This window comes from Ambystoma mexicanum, chromosome 2p (genome assembly GCF_040938575.1).
Source record: "Ambystoma mexicanum isolate Mex_15411 chromosome 2p, UKY_AmexF1_1, whole genome shotgun sequence".
NCBI classification, from domain to species: domain Eukaryota; kingdom Metazoa; phylum Chordata; class Amphibia; order Caudata; family Ambystomatidae; genus Ambystoma; species Ambystoma mexicanum.
Genome location: NC_090923.1, coordinates 484,990,738 through 485,003,345, shown reverse-complemented (window position 1 = coordinate 485,003,345; position 12,608 = coordinate 484,990,738). Strand labels below are relative to the sequence as shown.

The 12,608-nt window shown below is 42.9% G+C and overlaps 1 long non-coding RNA gene across 1 annotated transcript in view; it reads left to right on the top strand.

Moving 5' to 3' along the window:
• The window catches only part of LOC138566501 (uncharacterized), an 82,413-nt gene extending 70,188 nt beyond the window's left edge, over positions 1-12,225 (top strand). The window contains exons 3-4 of the long non-coding RNA XR_011301944.1: positions 11,708-11,821; positions 12,179-12,225. This is a non-coding gene — a long non-coding RNA (uncharacterized lncRNA). The remainder of the gene's footprint in view (positions 1-11,707; positions 11,822-12,178) is intronic.
• Positions 12,226-12,608: the final 383 nt, after the last annotated feature.

Below are 12,608 nucleotides of genomic sequence, written 5' to 3'. Positions count from 1 at the left end.
TTTCCAGAAATCTGACGCACTTCACGCTTTTCACCATTCAATCAGTGGGCGAACAGGGAAGAGAGTCTGCGGACCAAACCCAGATATCACTCATTTTTGTTGACCTGCTTTTAGCCCATTGTAAAGAGAACTACTGGACGGACTTCAATCAAATTTCCAAAAGCACGCTTTCGGGACCAAGCCGCCGCTCCTGCCGCCAATTTGGTGAAAATCCGTACAACGGTTTGGGCTGTAGGCGTGAGCCAATTTCTTTTCCATTGCGTCTATGGAAAAAACTAAAAATTGGGACCTCCCCTATAGCTTTGCACCCTCCCGCCCCCCACCCCTTGATGAAACCTCAACAAACTTGCCACAATAATTCAGACCGGGCCATATACTTTTTTTGCCGAGTTTGGTAAAGATTCGTCCAGGGGAGCAAAGTTATAAGATGCCCAAAAAGTGCTCTTCGTATGAGTTGAGTAACTTAACCATAACTACACGGCCGCTACTGCAGGCCGTGTAATATAGCCAGCTATATTATCTTACCTTTTACATTGTCTTACCTTTTATATTGTCTTCAGCATGGCGAATTGTGAATATCTTTGGTTTTTATCTTCATAATGAGTTTTATGGATATTTTCATAAGAATGGATATATATATTAATATTAATTGATGTTTTTGCTAATTATGCTGTGTAAATGTTTTTATAAACTATATACACAATAAACAAATATATCTAACCATATCTAGATAGATTTGTATATTTAGCCTAAACACTGCCACAAGACGAATGAAGAAGTGAAGATGAAGGTAGTTTGAACATGGGTGCCAGTACTTTTGAAGACAGCCCATGGCTGCTGAAATGAGTTTCATTCCAGCAGACTGATTAAGGCACCGAATCAGGATTTCCCTTTACCGTATCCATTGAATGTGTACGGAAAGATGGACCAACACACTGCTTCCTGGTTTGGTGTGTTTCCCCGTAAAGCCACTTGGCCCATCACAAAGGAAGCTCTGCAGGGACACTTACTCACTTCTGTCTGTGCACTTATGAAGGTACATGTTACTCTAGAGCTGTCATGTGACGAAATCACATGGCAGATGCTGATTTGTTAGTAGACAAGGTCCAGCAGAGTAAACATATTTTCACTATTCAGAATGGAGCACTGGAAAGTAAGGCCTGTTTAGCAGGGCACTCTCTCTGAGAGAGGAAACAACCATCATTTTTCATAGCGGAAATCAAAGAATCTTAGTAATGCACACTCTCGCAGATGGCATTCTGTACCACGCCTCAGAATACAACCCATTAGCAAAATCCTTCCAAGGGTCTTGCTCATGGTCTAAGTGAAAATATCGAGTGACGCCAACTGCATTGGAGTGTTGAGAACCATGCTTATGCTGGATGTCCTTATTCAATCCCTGTAGGGGTTTGGACCAGCGCAAACGCTTCAGATTCTCCCTCTGCATGCCCATTAACAACGTGAGAGTCAAAAAGGAGACAGTAAAGTGAGATCCAGAAATGAAGGCTTTCAGTTTGCATACAGCCTGCTCCACTTCCAACAACTCTTTTTCAATTGTAGCACAGTTCCTTTGACTTTTTGTGATCTGCCTGCAAATGTAGGCAATGGGCTGTTCTACCATATCATAGTTTAGTTGCACTAAAACTGCTCTAATTCCATTTTCACTGGTATCTGTATCAATGATAAAAAGCTGGGCTGGGATCTTTAAAACTGGCACCGGGCACAAGCCATCTTTTTGGCTTTGAGAAGCTGCTTGGCAGGTAGCAGCCGTATTTACTTATTTGGCATCTTTTTGGATGATTGGTCATTCAAAGGAAGGGCAATAGCCCTGTATCATTTAAGGAAAGACTGGTAATAGCCAGTGGCCCCTTACCTGGGTCAGAGTGGTACGAATGTCCCAATCCTGTACCACTTTCACTTTTGTCTGGAGAGGATGTTTCTTATTTGCGTTTAAAATGGTGATTTGCGTGCAATTCTGTGTGCAAATCCCTGTTTAACAAATGGGGATTTGAGGGCAGAATGGCACACAAATCCCTGTTTTACACCCAGATACTTCCATGAATCAGTTTTACACGCAGATACTTCCATGAATCAGCGCCCTGGTGTCCTACATAATTCATGGTACCCTCTGCTATTTGGCACTTTGATGACTTGATATTCAAGCCAGTGTTCTTCATGGACTGCGGCTCTTGTTTCAGATGGGCTAGATGTTCTTCCCAGATGTGGCTTTATGTGGATGAATACTGCAACATCATCTAGATGTCTTACAGCCCAGATACAACATGGATCACCATTCTCTGAAAGGTAGCAGGGGCATTTTGTACACGCAAAAGGCATAACAGTAAAAATATAGTGGCCTTCTGGGGTGGAAAATGATGGCCTCTCTTTTGCTTTTTCATTCAAGCCAACCGGGCAATATCTGGCTGTGAGGTCAAAGGTGGGTATGTACTTGGCATTGCCCAACATATCAATGAGTGAATCTACTCTAGGGATGGGGTGAGCATCTTTTTTTTGTCACAGAGTAGAGTCCCTCGTAGTCTACACAAAAGCAGACTTCAGTGTTACCATTGCTGGGCTTTTGAGGTACCAGCACCATAGTGCTAGCCAATGGGCTATAGGCGGCCTCAATTAGCCCTAGAGTCAACCTCTTGGAGGCTTCCTCCTTGATGGTTTTCCTCACCTTGCCAGACATCGGGTGAGTTTTCACCGGCATGCTGTCTCCTGTGTCCATATCATGGACACACCAGTCTGTGCAACCTGTAATCCAGGAAAACAACCTGGAAACTGGTATAGCAGCAGCGGACAGTCTTGCAGTTCTGTTATGTAACTGGAGATTTGCAGTCCTGGTACAGACCCTTCTGTAGTTTTTGTGTGTAGCAAGGCAGGGAGGGGATCATTTTCCTCCTCACACTCGCCGTCCGTCACCAGAGCCAGCACCATATCATCCCTGAAATAGTGAGGTTTCAGCCAGTTGACATGAATGTACCATGTACTATGTGCTTGATCATCAGGCTTTGTATCAATGAGGTAGTTTACCTCACTGACATTTTGAAAAGTGTACGGTCCAGTCCATTTATCCAGAAGTGGACTTGGTATGACAACTACCACTACACACACTAACTACCCTGGAGTGTACTCTGTCATGGTTGCTTTCTAGCCATGTCAGTGCTTCATGAATACCTGATATGCCTTCACATTATTATGGGGCTGTTTCATGAAATGAGCCACTTTAGACCTCAACACAAGTACATAATCCACTAGGTTGTAAGTAGGAATTCAGGGATTACCTTCACATCCTTCTCCCACCAGAAATATGGTGCCCCTAAGAGGGCGACGACAGAAGTTCAAAGAGTCTGAATCAGCCCTACAGATAAAGGGTGTATCTGCCACGTTTACACTCTAAAAATAGGCAAATACTGCCAAAAAACAAAAATATAGAGTACATATACTCCCAACAAAAAATAGGAAATGGACACCCAGACCGCTTCTTGGATATGGATATGTTTGGAACAGTAGTGTATGTTGTATCACAGGAAGAAACTATTATTAGTGCCTGATCAGAAGATGTCAACATGTATCTTTTAATGTGTATGAATAACTAGGTCCAAAGGAATAATTATTACAACAACATTTCCATTTTCCAGTAAAAACACTTTTACACGCTTATAAATTACTCCCATTGGGAATTGGACTTACAATTTTACTCCCAAAATTAAAAAATAGACAGTAAAATACTTCCACGCCAAAATCTTATCCGTAGCACTGGTCTGACCCCTACTCCGTTCTGTGGCATCACCCTGCAGATGAACAGTAGGCATAGCAGGATAATATCCTGCTTTCGCCTCAGATGCTCTTCAAGCCACATATCATGCCTCTCAGGGTTTTGTTGACTCTCTCCACAAGGCCATTGTTTTGTGGATCCCACTTTTCCATTCATATCTGCAAATACAAAGTTGGTCTCACTATCAGAAACAACTTCCTTGGAGAATCCCACAAAAGATACTATACCAATCAGAGCCTTTTCCACCACACAGGCTTTGATACTCTTCAAGGTCACCATTTCAGGGTACCCTATAGCATAGTCTACAAACACTAAAATGTACCGGTTACCTGAGGTGATTTGGGGATCCAAAGGACTCAAAACATCAATACCTATCCCCTCGAAAGGTCGCCCCACCCCTAGTATTGGAATTAAGTGGGCCTTGTTTGCTCCACCTGACTTACCAGTAGCTTATCAAGTCGGGCTGGAGTGAAACATTTCTTTCTTTTGTATGCCCATCTGAGGCATGTCAAATGTCTTGAACACTCCTATATGACCGGCCAAAGGAATATCTCGAGCCAAGAGGAACCTCCTGTGGAAATGGGGAATAACCAATCTCCGTTTACACCCTGCTTCAGAATTCCTGGGCTCACTGTACAGGAGACACTTCTTCCAGTACACTTTCAACATACCAGGGGCCTTGCTTCTGCAGATTCACCAGAATAGGACAATTTCGCTATGCCTGGCAAAAGTCAGTGTCTGACCTCCAGCTTAGGAAAACTCACTCCCACCTGGCAGTCCTCTCAGGACTAAATCCACTGTATCCTCCACCCTATCCCAGATCCCTACTCTGTACCAGTAGGAAACTTTGAGATCACTGCAGTAGTCACTTCAGTGTAGCGAGGGAGCCCACACCAATAAACAGGAGTACGGGGTGGTTCTCCCCCCGAGAATTGTTTAAAAATAATGGGTTAAAATGGTGCATTTTAGAGCATACGTTTTAGAAAAATTGGGTAAAACGCCAAATAGTTTGCAATTGGTTTTGTAGGGTAACTCATGAAACATTTTCACACTGGCTGTGCCCATACATTTCCATGCTGACTCCACCATTACACCTGTGAGAAACCTGAGGGTATTCTCCCTAGCTAGCCTTGAGAATCCCATATTGAGGTGGCCTGGAAAGTGCTGATACTGTAAGACCCCACCCCGATGGGCGGACGGAAGAGAGAGAGGATCACCTTGAAAGGGGAATCCGAGGTTGTGCTCAGAGAAAGACCCCAGGTGAGGCGCAGTATTATCCCGAGGAAGAGAGAGAGGCAGACTAGACATCTGAAGCCTTTGTAGTTTATACAACCTCCACCTCCCTTCCTGCCAGTGAATCTCTCGGGAATCCGAGGTTGCGCTCGGAGAAGACCCCAGGTGAGGCGTGGTATTATCCTGAGGAAGGGGGAGAGGCAGATGAGACATCTCAAGCCTATGCAGTTTATACAACCTCTACCTCCCCTCCTGCCAGTGAATCTCTTGGGCTCAGATCCAACGACTCCTCCTTGTATAACCAACTAACTAGGATCACAAACCCTGTTAACCTCAAACACCCCAATTCTGAGAATCCTTCTTTTTCTGTTGTCCACCAATTTCACCCTTCTCAAATTACCTCTAGGACGAAGAGTATAATTTTCCATGATAACACCCCTCAATCCGACACAAACACTTTCGCATATCACAAGGGACAACAGACTACTACCCAAGACATTTACCTGACATGTCCCAACAACAGGGTCAGGCAAATTCAGGCAATTGGCCGGGACCGCACACACCTGACGGCCCTTTCCCTTCCCCACAGGGATAAAAGGTGGAGCACAAGAGCGCAATACGAGCACGGCAGACCACACAACGAGAGAGCCAACCCAGCACGGCAGTTCAAGAGCAGAAGAAAGACGGTGCATTGCGAGTGGGTGACAAGGAGAGAAGCGACCTTGCCCTTTCCAACCAAGGCCCGTGAAACCTCTGCAGAAGGAATCAGAAGACCGCAAACAATAGCCACTGTGTGTTGCAGCAGAAGTCAACGGTAGCACGAGACCCTCCCCCACTGATAACCAAGCCGAGAAGAGACGCTTGTCTCTGTGGTACCAACCTTGACTCCAAAGAGGAAGAAAGCCAAGCGGTTCATCACAGCCAGTGAGTCAAGGGGAGAGTCGATAAGAAACCGAAGTGTGTTGAACGGAAAGTGGCTAATTGAATTGTGAAAGATTAAAAGAGCTATTGAGGTAAAAAGGTGGAAAACCAGCAACAGAGCAGTCCAGCACCACGTGGGTGCTCACTCAGGAAACTCTGGGCGATTACCCGATTGTTGAAACTACCATAACCAGAGGGCCTTGGGAAAAGGCGAGAAGGTGGTGAAAGTGGTCATACAGGGGTCTTGTAAAATCCTCTGTATAGTCGAAAGTCCTTGACCGACAGATGATTGTGAAGCCAAGGGAAATTAATCCTGCGTCATAAAAGTTGAATAAGAAAGGCACGATTGTCGAGAGTGAACCCGAACGAGCGATGCGATAAAGAGTGGGTCAAGTCTAGAGTCCCGAGATACAGTGTGTTGACAAGAGTGAACCCGGACAAGGTATGTCCACAGTGAACTGTTTAAAAGGACATTGAGATTCGTGAATGTCACAAAGAAAATTGCATTGAAAGCCACAGTGAACCCGATCGAGGGAGGCAAACAGTCGAGTCAGATCAAAGCCCGGAAGAGGGGGATCCAAGGGTGAGAAGCCAACAACCACCGACCCGTGAATTCAACAAAGCAAAATACAAAAGGGAAAGCCTCTGAATGCAAGCCATGCCAAAGTGAACCCAATGAAGAGAAGCTGATATTCGAGAGTGGTCTGAGCCCGGAAGAGGGGGAACCCAGGGGTGAAGAACTAGCACCCAAATAAAGAAGAACTTTTTGTTGAACTTTTGTTGACCCACAAGCCCTCGAGAGCAAGAGGACATAACTATCAGAGGTCCTGGTATCATTAAGGAAATTTATAGGGATCTGCACCGGAAGAGGGGGATCCAGGGGTGAAAGACATCATCAAATGTATATGTAAAAAGGAACTCTTTGTTTATTATTTGAATACATCAGGCCTACAGCGGCAGGAGACTTAACCAAATAAAACCCTGATTGCTGAAAGCGGAACTGTTAGCTCGTGCTGGGAAAGCTCGAGCGTGTGCTGTGCTCTAAAGTACCACCTTATCCCGTGCTGGATACGTGGGGAAGGGAGACCCTGAGTACCGCATCCTGATTTATTATTTGTGAACACTTACTTTTTTTTTAATGAACATTATCCCACACTTCTTTTGTGTTTAGAGTAAGGATTTGCCAATAGGTTTCTTAATACAGGCCCCTTTTATTTGACACGACACCACAAGGACTGCCTTATTATTATTTGATGGTCAAAGCTTGCTCCCATCTTAGATTTAGGTTTAGATTAGGGGTTTTTCCAACCTACCTATACAGTTTAATAAACACCCTTGAACTGTGCTCACTTGTGTCTTTCTTTACTGTTGCCACCATGAGTTCCTCATACACCCTAGTATTCCCATATAAGAACATACTCATGTTTGCTTTGCACATAATGCCAATAATGATACTATAAGAAAAACATGTCCATGTTTGTTCTGCCAATATATGGCAGTGTCCCCACATAAGAACATACTCCAGTTGGTTTTACCATTAAAAATGCATGGCAAAGTATAAAAAAAAAGTTCAAACTGGCTGTACTAAAATGCCAGTCGAACTACATAATAACACTCATCATGTTTGTTTTATCAACAATGCCCAATACAAACTTTCATACTGCAATAGGAAATGGTGATACTGGTTGAATAAAAGTGACAGTCTTGCTTCATAATAACACTTATACTTGCTTTACCAAAGATGCCCAATACAAAATGTCATACCATAATAAGAAATGAATAGACTGGCTGCACTGAAATGCCAGTCTAGCTACATAATGCAACTTTTGCTTGTTTTACCAAAGGTGCCTGATACAAAATGTCATGCCACAGTAAGAATAATACCACTGATACTGCTTGCTTTATCCAAGTTGCCCAATACAAAATGTGATGCCTCAGACAGAAATGGCTAGACTGGTTGCATAGCAAATGGCAGTCTTTCTTTGTAATAAGATGTATCATGCTTCCTTTACCAAAGAAAGTATTATCAATCAAAGAAGTCAAAACACCATACCCTTTTTCAAAAGTGACACACTGCTTTCTTCGCAAACAAATAATGTACAGAACATGTATTCAATATAAAATATACACTTGTCTTTTATTTCATTCAATACACAATAGAAAATGTAATACCATTGTTAAAAAAGATTTTTTCTTTTGATTAGAACCCTATACCCATGTCAGAATGCGAACACATTACAAACAACAATGCACATTAGAAAACTCCATTGAACAGTTGACTTAACAAACAACAGCACCAACATATACAATCACATAGGTCTGTTTGTTATGTTTACACCAAACCCAACATGTTTCTGTCAAAAGACCATTTAAGTCAGACATTCATGAGGGGATATCCTGTTCCAGCTTTTATTCTGTGTCCGACACCTTGGGCCTCATTACGAGTTTGGAGGTAGCTATGCCCTTAACAAGGGCATTGCTACCCCCAAACTCGGGTTCGGGTTCCCTGAATGGGGAAATACCAGGCCATTCCGACCTAGGAGGGCCTGGTATTTCCCCATTCAAGGAACCCGGACCCAGTACATTCCTATTCCCATTTGAGCTCCGATAGGGCTCAATGGGAATGGGGAGCATGCTAACAACGGGCACATTAATGACGGGCCCGTTGTTAGCATGCTGGGCCGCTCGAAGGACCCGCTAAGGACGTCTGGTAAAACCAGGCATCCTGAGCGGGCCCCGTGAGCGGATCTCGTAATGAGGTGGTATGGGGTTAACGGCGCCTGCAGCTTTACCGGCGCTGTTAACGCCATACCGCCAGGGTCATAATTAGGCCCATGTGTCCTAAAAGAGGGTTTCCTTTTTTCAGCACTGCTATACTAGCATTACGAAGTTCCATTCAATGGGGAGCACATCTTCCAGAAATCCTTTTCAATAGGATATAATAATTTGTTCAAAAACACCCGTTAAATGGGACAGCGATGGGTACACTCTTTAAACGTGACACTCTGTGAATCACGGACAATACAGCACCTCAGACGTTTGGTACATCTACGTTAATTTCTCCACAACCTTTCAATGGCGACCAACACTGTGCTCAGTTTGGCAGAGTGATGTTTAACTGAGCACGGTGTTGGTACCCATCTGCATTGTTGTTTGTAATGTGTTTGAATTCTGACATGGGTATAGGGTTCAAATCAAAAGAAAAAAATATTGTTTTTAACAATTGTATTACATTTTCTATTGTGTATTGAAAGAAATAACACACAAGTGTATATTATATATTGAATACATTTTCTGTACATTATTTGTTTGTGAAGAAAGCAGTGTGTCACCTTTGAAAATGGGTATGGTGTTTTGACTTCTTTGATTGATAATACTGTATATTGTCTTTCCCTAGACAGTGGAGTCAGTAATGGCTTGCAATAGACTGGATTTAGGGAACCAGTTCTAACCTGTATTGTACTGTTGATTTACCAAAGATGCACAATACAAAATGTCATACTACAATAAGAAATGGCTAGACTGGCTGCATTGAAATGCCATTCTTGCTACATATTAACACTTATCATGCTTGCTTTATCAAAGATGCCCAATACAAAATGTCATGCCACAGAAAGAATAATATCACTGATCATGATTGCATTATCAAAGTTGCCCAATATAAAATGTCATACCACAATAAGAAATGGGTAGACTGGCTGAATTAAAATGCAAGCATAGCTACATAATAACACGTATCATTCTTGTTTTATCAACCATGCTTAGTATAAAATGCCATGCCTGCTCCATGGTTCACCGGTGCCTTGCACTCAGACATAATCACATTAATGATGTAATTATGTGTGATTGTGAGGCACTGGGGTGCAGGAGGTAGATGTGTGTCAGGAGCTGGGATCCCAGGGTACAGCCATGGCATTTTCTATTGGGCATAGATGCTAAGGAAAAACTGCCATGCGTGCCCCCTGAGGGCCGAGCGCCTCACAGGCACACATTCGTTTATTTTGGGGGGCCAAGTCAAGGTATTTCTTACTGGGCAATCAGATGCCCATTAATGATTCCTCATTGCCCTCCAGCACCTCACATGCACAGATAATCAATTGTGTGCACATGCGAGGCACGGGGGCGGGGGGGTTTAGGGGTCAGGCTTGTTATTGTATGTGAGGTGCTAGGAATCCCAGCAGACTGGGCTTGCATTCTTTACTGGGGATACCCAGTAAAAAATGCCATGCGTGCCGCTTGGGCCCCAGTGCCTCACATGCACATGATGAATGTGATTGTGTGTATGCAAGGTGCTGGGGAGCACTGAGGTCAGGTATGTTTTTTACTGAACATCTATCATAGAGGGTGCCATGGCTTGAGGTACTTCTCTTCTCACTTGTTGTCTGTCTGATAACCTCCCTCTGCACCTCGAGCTCTAATTTGCACAACATCATCAGATCTCAATAATTCTGTTTTGCTTTCCAGAAGGAGCTTTCTAGAAGCTAAGTCAGTTGCAGGGAGACTACCCATTGTCCTAGAAGAGCCTCAGGACCTGTGGGAAACAATACAACCTTTGGGAAGAATGGTGGGAGCAAGTATCACTGTTGTTGTCCCCTTTCTCTGCTATGCTCCACACTGGACCGGGTACCTTGCTTTTGGGCTCAGAGTCACTGCCCAACCCCAGGGAATCCTCAGCCCTCCTTGCTTCCACAAAAGCTTGAAGATTTACTTTACTAATTGCCACAGGAGAGTCCTCTTTCTTGATACAGATCTCAAAGAGAGGTGAATTTCAAGCTCTTCACTGTATCCATCTTTTGTTACTTTCTACAAAGGCGGCCTGAAAGTGGTTTTAATGTTGCCTGGGCTGTTTTTTTTTTGGAGGGGTCTAAGCAATAGGCGCAGTCCAGTGCTTGATCTCACACACTTGGAATCAGTGTGACAACATTTTTACTGCCCTGCAGGAGTAGAGAGAAGATCAGCAGCATCTACGTTCATACTCAGCTCCACACTACTACCCTAACAGCAGTGATCTCAATCATATACGTGAAACAGGCTTCACATACACGGTATACCTGCTTCACCTCTCAAAGTAGCATGAGCCGAGGGCAGGCTATACTCTTCGGGATAGTGCAAGCCAGCATGGAAGGATCCAAAACAACAAAAGCATTGTAAGTAGCAAAAAAAAAGAAATGTTCAATCAAGGTTCTGTAAAAATAAGACAAACTAAAAAGGACAGATAAACTATTAAAAACATTAGCAACCTCCCTGTGTAATGAGACATACAGAGATTGCAGACTTTGGGGGAAAAAGGCACTAAGGGTATTGAAGAACAACAACAGGGGTATGCAAGTAAATAGTCATGTAGGTACATCAAGCAAGTTTAAGGCATAACATGGGTTCTTAAATGTTGCTAAGGCCCATAGGGCAAGGCCAGTGCAATAGAACCACTGATGTATACCTTCTTATCTTCTTTCATGGTCTTGACAGTATTGAACAGGGTGACAGGGTCTCTGGGCACCTTCCATTGCAGTGAATAAGGTTTGAGTTGGTGAGTTTGTTTGAACGGATTCAAGATGATTTAAAGTGAACGCATTTGCATTTGCACTGCAAATATAAATTTAAGGTAGGCAGATCTTAACTACCTCACAGCTCTGTTTATTCGTTAATTACCCCTTTTCAATTTTTACTTTGTTTCCCTATTTGTATCTCAACCCAACATTAAATAACGACACATGCATGTTTTTTCATGCACCTCTTTTTCCATATTTATAGTATTATTTTATTTCTTCCAAGGTCAGCAATACGGAAGTCAAGAGCCTTACAACCTTACTTGTTACTTGCTAAAAATTATAGATTTCGACCAAGTTTGCTTTTACCCATCTGGAAAAAGCACAGTCAGCCAGTCAGGTAGGCTACTTACATTTGACCTGATGGGATTTTTTAACAAATAGAAAGACTTAAATCGCTCTGAATTATTTCTCAACTAAAGTCCATATCCAATTATTTTTCACAGTGGCTGCTTTTACTGCCACGCCTTCTGTGATGTTGCCCCGCTGCTGAGTTTATTTGAGGCCTATTGCCTCAGATGTTCTGCCCCGTTTAATTTCAGTAAACTCCTCATCTGGCCATTTTAATTAGAACTCCAGTCAGAGTTTATGTCATTTTTTGCCCCCATTTCTTGGCTTAAACTTACTATGCAAGCAATCCTGATTGAATTCAGTTTTTCACCAAATATCAAAATATTTCTTGTCTGCTTCCCCACAGGGTTCTGTTGTCTCTTTCGGCCTGAGGAAGGACATTTTTGGAAGTTACTTCCGAAACGTGTCCCTGTTGTCTGTCAGTATTTTGCGTGTCGGAAAATGATGTTAAGACACATACACGTTGGCAGACCTGTATAAAGTCATTAATTGAATATTCACTATAACTAGAGTGGAGATATACATGTCTTATGAATTGAAGTTTTCTTAAAAAGACCTTGTTTTGCATTCTAGTTTGATGTATATACTGTTATCATACGTTTTTCTCATTATCAAATGATCTATTTTGTTGTTTGTTGGATGTTCCTTTCACGTATATGCTTTGTTGTTCCACAAATGTCACAATGTTTTCATTGACCACATATGCATTTTTTTATTTTTTGGTCTAAATACAGACCCTCTCCCTTTTTTGTAACATGACACTCACCAAAATAAAT